At 44.1% G+C, this 8561-nt stretch overlaps 1 protein-coding gene across 1 annotated transcript in view; it reads right to left on the reverse strand.

Moving 5' to 3' along the window:
* LOC142492924 (uncharacterized) overlaps positions 1-7984 on the reverse strand; it is a 97220-nt gene extending 89236 nt beyond the window's left edge. The window contains exon 1 of the mRNA XM_075596163.1: positions 7781-7984. The gene's annotated coding sequence lies outside the window, so the exon portion shown is untranslated. The remainder of the gene's footprint in view (positions 1-7780) is intronic.
* Positions 7985-8561: the final 577 nt, after the last annotated feature.

Here is an 8561-nt window from a genome sequence, read left to right on the forward strand (position 1 = left end):
AGTAGTGCTCAGTATTTTCGGCCATTCCTGTTCCTGTTTCTCAAAGACTTCAGCACACCTGTACCTGAGGACGTGGAGAATGTGGATACACCACCCAAGGATGCTTTTCTTTGTAAAGTATCTCTTACCTTTCATTACACTATACTGTGTGTATATATATATATATATATATATATATATATATATATATATATATATATATGATGTGTGTGTGTGTCTGGACACTATTTGTGGGTATACCCTACTACAGTGCTAGTGGGTTACCACCAGTTGATTGGTTGTTCAAGAGATTGCCTCATACATCGATACATTAAGGGTACTCCCTCTAAAGGACATTATTAATCTACATTCAAGGTCCTTGTTTACATACTGAGCATTACACAATGTGTTTATAAACTGCAACCTACTTGTAGTTTGTCTCCTCTCTAGTCCATTCTAAATGCTGCTGCCAGTCCAGGCTCATTAACTTCACCAGCCACTTTTTCTCTGCTGAACCACTATACAAGGCACAAGATTGGCTACTAATACCCTACAGCAGGCATGTCAAATATGGGCCCGCGGGCCGCATGCGGCCCGCAATGGATATTTTTGCGGCCCGCTCACAACCAGCGTGGCGGTCGTGTGTGTCGGCGAGCACGTGGGCGGCGGTTAAAAGTTTTGGCCGCGGGAGAAGCGAGCGCGGGTGTGGGAGAAGCAAGTAGCACGGGCGGAAGTAAAATCTGGCCTGCAGGGGCTGGAGGCGTACAGTGGCAGGGTGCAGTCAATCTGCACTCGTGCCGTGTGTGTGAGGACACGGGGGCGGAGTAAAAACCCCGGCGGAGATACTGCATTCTCCTGGTAAACCTGGGGGTGGAGGGGTGTTTGTGTCTGAGTGTGTGTGAGTGTATCTGAGTGTGTGTGTGTGTGTGGGGGTGTGTGTGTGTGTCTGAGTGTGTGTGTGTCTGAGTGTGTGTGTGTGTGTCTGAGTGTTTGTGTGTGTATGAGTGTGTGTGTGTCTGAGTGTGTGTGTGTGTGTGTGTGTCTGAGTGAGTGTGTGTGTCTGAGTGTGTGTGTGTGTGTGTGTGTGTGTGTGTGTCTGAGTGTGTGTGTGTGTGTGTGTGTGTGTGTGTGTGTGTGTGTGTGTGTGTGTGTGTGTGTGTGTGTGTGTGTGTGTGTCTGAGTGTCTGAGTGTGTGTGTCTGAGTGTCTGAGTGTGTGTGTCTGAGTGTTTGTGTATCTGAGTGTGTGTGTGTCTGAGTGTGTGTGTGTGTGTGTGTCTGAGTGTCTGAGTGTGTGTGTCTGAGTGTTTGTGTATCTGAGTGTGTGTGTGTCTGAGTGTGTGTGTGTGTGTGTGTCTGAGTGTGTGTGTGTATCTGAGAGAGAGAGAGAGAGAGAGAGAGAGAGAGAGAGTGTCAGGGAGAGGGAGAGAGAGTGTGTCAGGGGGAGAGAGTGTCAGGGAGAGGGAGAGTGTCAGGGAGAGGGAGTGTCAGGGAGAGGGAGAGTGTCAGGGAGAGGGAGAGAGAGTGTGTCAGGGAGAGGGAGAGTGTCAGGGAGAGCCTCTGTCCCTGTGCCTGTGTCCCTGTGCCTCTGACCCTCTTTCCCTGTGCCTGTGTCTCTGTCCCTGTGCCCCTGTCCCTGTGTCCCTGTGCCTCTGTCCCTGTGCCCCTGTCCCTGTCTTTCTGTCCCTGTGCCTCTGTCCCTGTGCCTCTGTCCCTGTGCCCCTGTCCCTGTTGCCCTGTGCCCCTGTGCCTGTGTCCCTGTCCCTCAGTCCCTGTCCCTGTGCCTCTGTGTCCCTGTGCCTCTGTCCCTGTGCCTCTGTCCCTGTGCCCCTGTCCCTCGGTCCCTCTGTCTCTGTCCCTCTGTGCCCCTGTCCCCGTGCCCCTGTCCCTCTGTCCCCCTGTCCCTGTGCCTCTGTCCCTCTGTCCCTGTGCCTCTGTCCCCGTGTCCCTCTGTCCCTTTGCCTGTGTCCCTGTGCCTCTGTCCCTGTGCCTCTGTCCCAGTACCTCTGTCCCTGTGCCTCTGTCCCTGTGCCCCTGTCCCTCTGTCTCTGTGCCCGTCCCTGTGCCCCTGTGCCTCTGTCCCTGTGCCTCTGTGCCTCTGTCCCTGTGTGCCTGTGTCCCTGTGCCTCTGTCCCTGTGCCTCTGTCCCTCTGTCCCTGTGCCTCTGTCCCTGTGCCTCTCTCTCTGTCCCTCTCTCTCTCTCTCTCTGCCTCTCTCTCTCTCTCTCTGCCTCTCTCTCTCTCTCTGCCTCTCTCTCTCTCTGCCTCTCTCTCTGCCTCTCTGCCTCTCTCTCTGCCTCTCTCTGCCTCTCTCTCTCTCTCTCTCTCTCTCTGCCTCTCTCTCTCTCCCCCTCTCTCTCTCTCTCTCTCTCTGCCTCTCTCTCTCTCTCTCTCTGCCTCTCTCTCTCTGCGCCCCTCTCTCTCTGCCTCTCTCTCTGCCTCTCTCTGTCTCTCTGTCTCTCGTTTTTATCTTAACTGCCCTATACCTACACCGAAATAACCTATTCTGCTTTCTTCCGGATCTGACTCAAGTTTCACACGGGGGACATCGGAAGACTGGTAGGGAACACCTCCCCTTCAGTATAGTACCTTGAGGGACTGCGGATCAGGTAAGATCCCAGGCGGGATTGCTGCTTTAGAAATTGTGAAGAGGGGGCATCCTGACACTGGTTAATGGGTTCAGAATCATTCACATCTGGCTTTTTTTTTGTTTGGTTAGTGAGGTCATCACACACACACACACACACACACACACACACACACACACACACACACACACACACACACACACACACACACACACACACACACACACACACACACACACACACACACACACACACACACACACACACACACACACACACACACACACACACAACTTCTCGAAATAAACCTACGTTTCTTTTTTTTTTGCGGCCCATCTGAACTTAAACCTTGTTTAATGTGGCTCTTGTTAGCATTTGAGTTTGACATGCTTGCCCTACAGGTTCAAATTCAAGACACTTGTGCTCACCTACAATGATTTACATAACACCGCTCCTCTCTACATCTCTGACCAAATTTGCAAGTACTATGCTACATGCAGTCGGCATTCTGCTCTTGATCTACGACTCTCAATCTCCCTTATCACTTCCTTTCATTCTCTCCCCCAAGACTTTTCCCGTGCTGCACCTTCATTCTGGAATTCTTTACTATGCACAATCAGGCTCTCCCCTACTGTGCATATATTTAAAAGTTCCTTAAAGACACACTTTTCCAAGGACACCTCCATCACTCTCCTGACTTTCTTTCTTTTACATTCATCCTAGAGACTCCATATTCAGAATCCTGATGTTGATAGCCAAACCCTTGGTAAGAAAGTCACACACACGATACATTGTGTCTCCATTCCCGTCCTTCTAGATTGTAAGTTCCTAGGGGTGGGGACCTCCTTCCTATTGTCTCAATTAGTATTAAAAAAATATTTAATTCAATATTTGCATCAATACAATCTGCACACTGACAAGTGATTAGCTAAGTTGCTGATTGATCCGTTATCGTGTAGTCGATCGCTGAATATTCGGCTCACGGTTCACTAAATGCATCTTGGGTCCTCTTCTGCTGCACTGACAGCCAAAGTTCTGTGAGGGAGATCATGTGACCAGGCAGGCACTAGATTCAATTGGTTCACTGCTAGAGAGGGCAGGGCTCAAAAAGGTGATGCTGTTTCAGAAGGGGAAGGGGATGTGACGTTCATATGGTTGCTATAGGAACAAAAATGCCTGTTACATTAGAATACATTAAAAATGTCTTTAAAATAGTATTTTTTTTTTAAATGTTACAAGTATTTTCTCATAGCCCAGAACTGATTTATTTTAAAAAAGCACACATGTAGGATATTGCTTGAACTGCAGCTTTAACATATATGTACTCTTTCGTCATGCAAAGTTATTATCCTCCCTCTCACATTGTACTGCGCTATGGAATATGTTGGCACCAAACAAATAAAGGATAATAAAAATAATGATGTAACTTTATGCATATGATGCAGTGTTCATTGTCTGAGAGGCTCTGAGACCCCCTCGTTCCCGAGATACATATCTCAGAAGGGGCTTCCGGCATCATTCCCTCCAGGGAAAACAAAATGGCGCTTTAAATCTCTAGCATTATACGGACCAATAGGAAGTCCCAACATCCGTTAAGGCTTCCTATTGGCCCGCATGATGTGGGAGATTTAAATATGTGGAAGTAACATATGTGGAACACCATTCACAGCATGCGTCTCAGGAACCAAGGGAACACACTTCAGCTCTGGGGATCCCCTGCTTCCCACCCATTTAAAAAAAAAAGGGGGGGGGAGTCAAGATGCAGGCTGCTACTTCAATGTCATTTTTGGTGGATCCACTAACAGTATTTTTTACAGCACGCAAACTAATATTGTACACTTTTTTTTCTCACACTCGTTGTTTTCATATTTGTAGAATGCAAGCAAGAATTCCTCCTGTGTGTGAAAATCATTGTCAAATAAGCAATCCTAGTCATGATCATGAAGGCATAAAGCAGAGGAGTCTGCCCATAATATACAGCAACTCCCACTGAGGTCTTTGTGCCTTTCAATGATCTGAGTGCCGGAGCTTCCCTTACACTCCAGGAGGTCTCAGTGTCAACCCCCACTGCCAACAACTACTTCTCCACATTCAATTACAGTCCAGAATAACTTGAGTTAGAAAAACAGCAGGGCAGATGTGAAAAGCAGAATCAAACAGTGACAGGGCAGAATTGTATTTTAATAATAAACTTTCCCTGTACCTTAAACAATTCAAAGCCTGGGATTGATAGAAAAAAAAAAACATTTTTGAATGCGGTTGTGCACTTCATCACATCTGGAAAATTTTAAGGTTGGACTATTATTTTTTGGTGGGTAACAAACCTTACCCAAGCATTATCTCAGCTATGCATCCTCCCTGGCTGTCCCAACTTCATATCACCCAAATATTTCGCCCCAAATCAGTTTTCCTGCATAACCTACAAGTATCCATACATTTCACTTTTCAATAAGCCATGGATATTAAAATATATTTTTACAGGACAGTGAAACCAACACTTTCTATGAGAGGAAATAACAGCACCAAAAATGCACTGCCCCCAAAAAACTTATCATAGAAGAAAACTGTACAGTAGGTCCATAGCATAAAACAAAAATAGAAAGATACCGTAACAGTAAAAGGCGTACAAAAGCTCGTTAGAAATTACACCCCCAAATAAATATGTTTTTTTCCTTTACATTTATGTGATAAAATACCTTAACAGTGTTTTTTTTTTTTATATTACTTAAACTAGGGAATCTCTCAGAGCTGATTCTCGTTTCGCCGACATCCGAGAACCCCTTGTTTCCTGCTAAAAAGGTATTACATTTCTCGTAGTTTCTGGGGAAAAAACCTGTAAATGGCCGCTCCCAATGATATTGTGGCTATCTATTGGCCACTAGAGCAAGCTCTGAATCAGCAGCCATTTTGTGTCCAGCGGGCAAATAATTTTGCCCTGTGCCAATACTGTGGTAACCTGGATGTCAGGGAAGCAATAATTAAAAAAAATCTTGATCAGGTGGACTGCTGCTTTAAACTATCATTAATTGTGATGCTAGTTCCTTAAATGTCCTGCAAAATGTGTATGATACATATAATATGCAATACTAAAATGGCACGTATACATATGTTGAAACAATGGCAACTTAATTGATAACTTTCCTTTGAGCCAGACGACATTTTTTTTTACACTAAATTGATGCTAAAAGAAGTTTGTGTGTGTGTGTGGGGGGGGGGGCATTTGGCTTTATTTTTGTTAAATACATCATGACACGGTGTAATATGTCATGTGTTGTTGTTCATCTGAGGTTGTATTTACCTAATTTTAAGACCTGCTAAGTATTGTTATTATGTCCTGATATGTAAAACCATAGAATTCAGAGGGTGAACTTTCTTTTTCACACAACTGTATATAGGTATATAACAATGCCATCAAGTACAAGGGTTAATGTGGCAAAATGACACCCTAATTGTAAAGTACTGGAGACATGTTGCTGATAGATGGTGCAAACGTATCACCTCTATGAGGGGAGTAATGCAGAGTAATAGGGTGTAACCACTGTAGCTAGCAGAGGAAGCAACGTTGTGATATCAGTGCACCGGGATAGGAGATGGTAGGATACTGTGCATCATGAAGATCAAGTAATGAGGATCTTTGGCATCCCCCTGGCCACCCTATCCCACTATAATACCTTGTAATAACTGTTTATTCTTACCATACAGTGATACATGTTTTATTAGTTTCATATTTAAAGGTTATGTTTTAATTAGGTGGTGTGCAACAAAGGTAATTCTTTGTGAGGGCACATCTCTGTGTGCCCTCCATTTTGTTTTGCCTAAATTGATGCTTCACAGAAACATCGAAATTAACAGAAGATAAGAACTACTTGGCCCACCTAATCTGCCCAGTCTCTCCAGGAAACGCATTTTGCACAGGTACTGTACTTATTATCAATGTATCAGAGTACTTGCCCATTATTTTGCTCACTTTTTGCATCAGCTTGAAACTTGGACAGTATCAATAGTCGCATAGTTACATATTGTAAAAAAAGACATACAGTACGTCCATCGAGTTCAACCGGTTAAATTAAGATGACAGTTACTTATACTATATTTGTAATTACAGTATATGGATCCAGAGGAAGATAAACAAAAAACCCCAGTGAAATATCATCAAATGCTGTCTCATAAGGGGAAGAAATTAATTCCTTCTTGACTCCAATAATTGCCATCCGATTTCTCCCGGGATCAAGCTCCTTATCAGTTAAGAAGGTGCCATCTGATGCAGATATTATTATTGTTTATTGGTAAAGCACCAATATATTCCGCAGCATAGTACAATGGGAGTACAGTGATATAAATGACATAAACAGAATGATATACAAATAAAGACAAATGAGCACAAACAGATACAAAGGGTAATGAGGGCCCTGCTCAAGAGAGCACACAATCTAGAGGACATATTATACTGGGATGCCGCCATTTCTGCAGCCTTGTCTGTCACTGTTTCTTCAATTCACAATATCCACCAGGTTTTCTCTTTTTGCAACATTTAAAAAAAAAAATAGATTTGCATGTAATGTTTGAAACGTGGTTAAGGCGGGAACAGATGGTTAAGAGAAGTGCTGAATTCCAAAAGTCAACATGATAAATTGACCTGTTTCCAGTGGTCGAGTGAAGCTTAAATAAGTAGGAGTACTGTGTTGCTTAAAAAAAATTCTACATGTATTAAACATCGGGGCAAAACGGTCTATTGTAAACCCATTTTTACAGTAATGCTGAAAAATATAAAGTGGGATATGCTTTTAAAAGAAATTAGCTTTACTTTAAAAAAGAAAGTGATATTGTAGTGATAGTATGAGTGCAATAAGAAAAAGTAGTGGTGCTATGGGTATATGAATATGAAGTAGTGGTGCTTTGCACCCCCTAGTTCCATCACACTTCAACCACTGCCTGATGTATTTTGGACTTGTAAATGTATAGCTATCTATTTTTATTTATATAGCGCCAACAATATACGCAGCACTGCACTAAAGAGACATGGGAATTAAGGAAACTAAACTACAGCAAGTGCAACAAACATAAAATCATACAACAGGGAAGGCAATCCCTGCCCTACACCGTTTAGAATCTAAGTAATGAGTGAGACATGACTAGCTCTCTATGAAGAAGTTTGTTACTATTTTGGGAGAGGAATACATGTTCGAAATGACTTCTGTTCAAGTTGTATCTCCTACCTGTTTCTTCTGGTCACATGACTTGAGTGCAGTCTGGATTTCATGAAGTGATAAGAATTGTGTGCATGTGATGGATCCAGTGCCTGGAGTGAGATGGGGACAAATACAGGTCCCTATGAAAAAGGACACGGTGTATGTCCCTCTGCTGCCTGACTTGTTCCCAGTCTGCCTCTCCTCATTCCTTGCTTAGGATTCCTGCACATGAGAAGGAGAGCTGGCTTGGGGGAGAGGCAGGGGAGGAAGAACAAGGGGGGTGGGAGTGGGGGGGGGGGAGTCTTTTTGGCAGCCTTCTCTTCTAGCAAAGCTGCACTTTTACTACTGGCCATCCCTATCTCAAGCCTCTCTCTCTCTCAAGTCCATGACGCTGCCAAGCATCTGGGGATGTGCTGACTGTATTGCTTATATTTAACCTGGTCAGTGCTGGTTGGTCAAGCAAACTCATTGCTAATCAAATAAGTAGACACATGGGAGCTTCTTATTCCTATTTTCTGCAAGAAGACTTGTGAGTCTAGGGCAGTGTTTTTCAACAGGGCTTCCTAGGAACCCTTGGGTTCCCCGGGCATCCCTAAAGGGTCCCTGCAATTTTCAGGTCATTTGAAAATTGCACCAAATACAGAAGAATAAAATGCATCTGATCTCAGACACGCTATTAAAGAGAGATGGGGTTCCTTACAATGCATCTGATCGCAGACACACTATTAGAGAGGGTTGGGGTTCCTTACAATGCATCTGATCTCAGACACACTATTAGAGAGGGTTGGGGTTCCTTACAATGCATCTG

Source organism: Ascaphus truei, chromosome 4 (assembly GCF_040206685.1).
Source record: "Ascaphus truei isolate aAscTru1 chromosome 4, aAscTru1.hap1, whole genome shotgun sequence".
NCBI classification, from domain to species: Eukaryota; Metazoa; Chordata; class Amphibia; order Anura; family Ascaphidae; genus Ascaphus; species Ascaphus truei.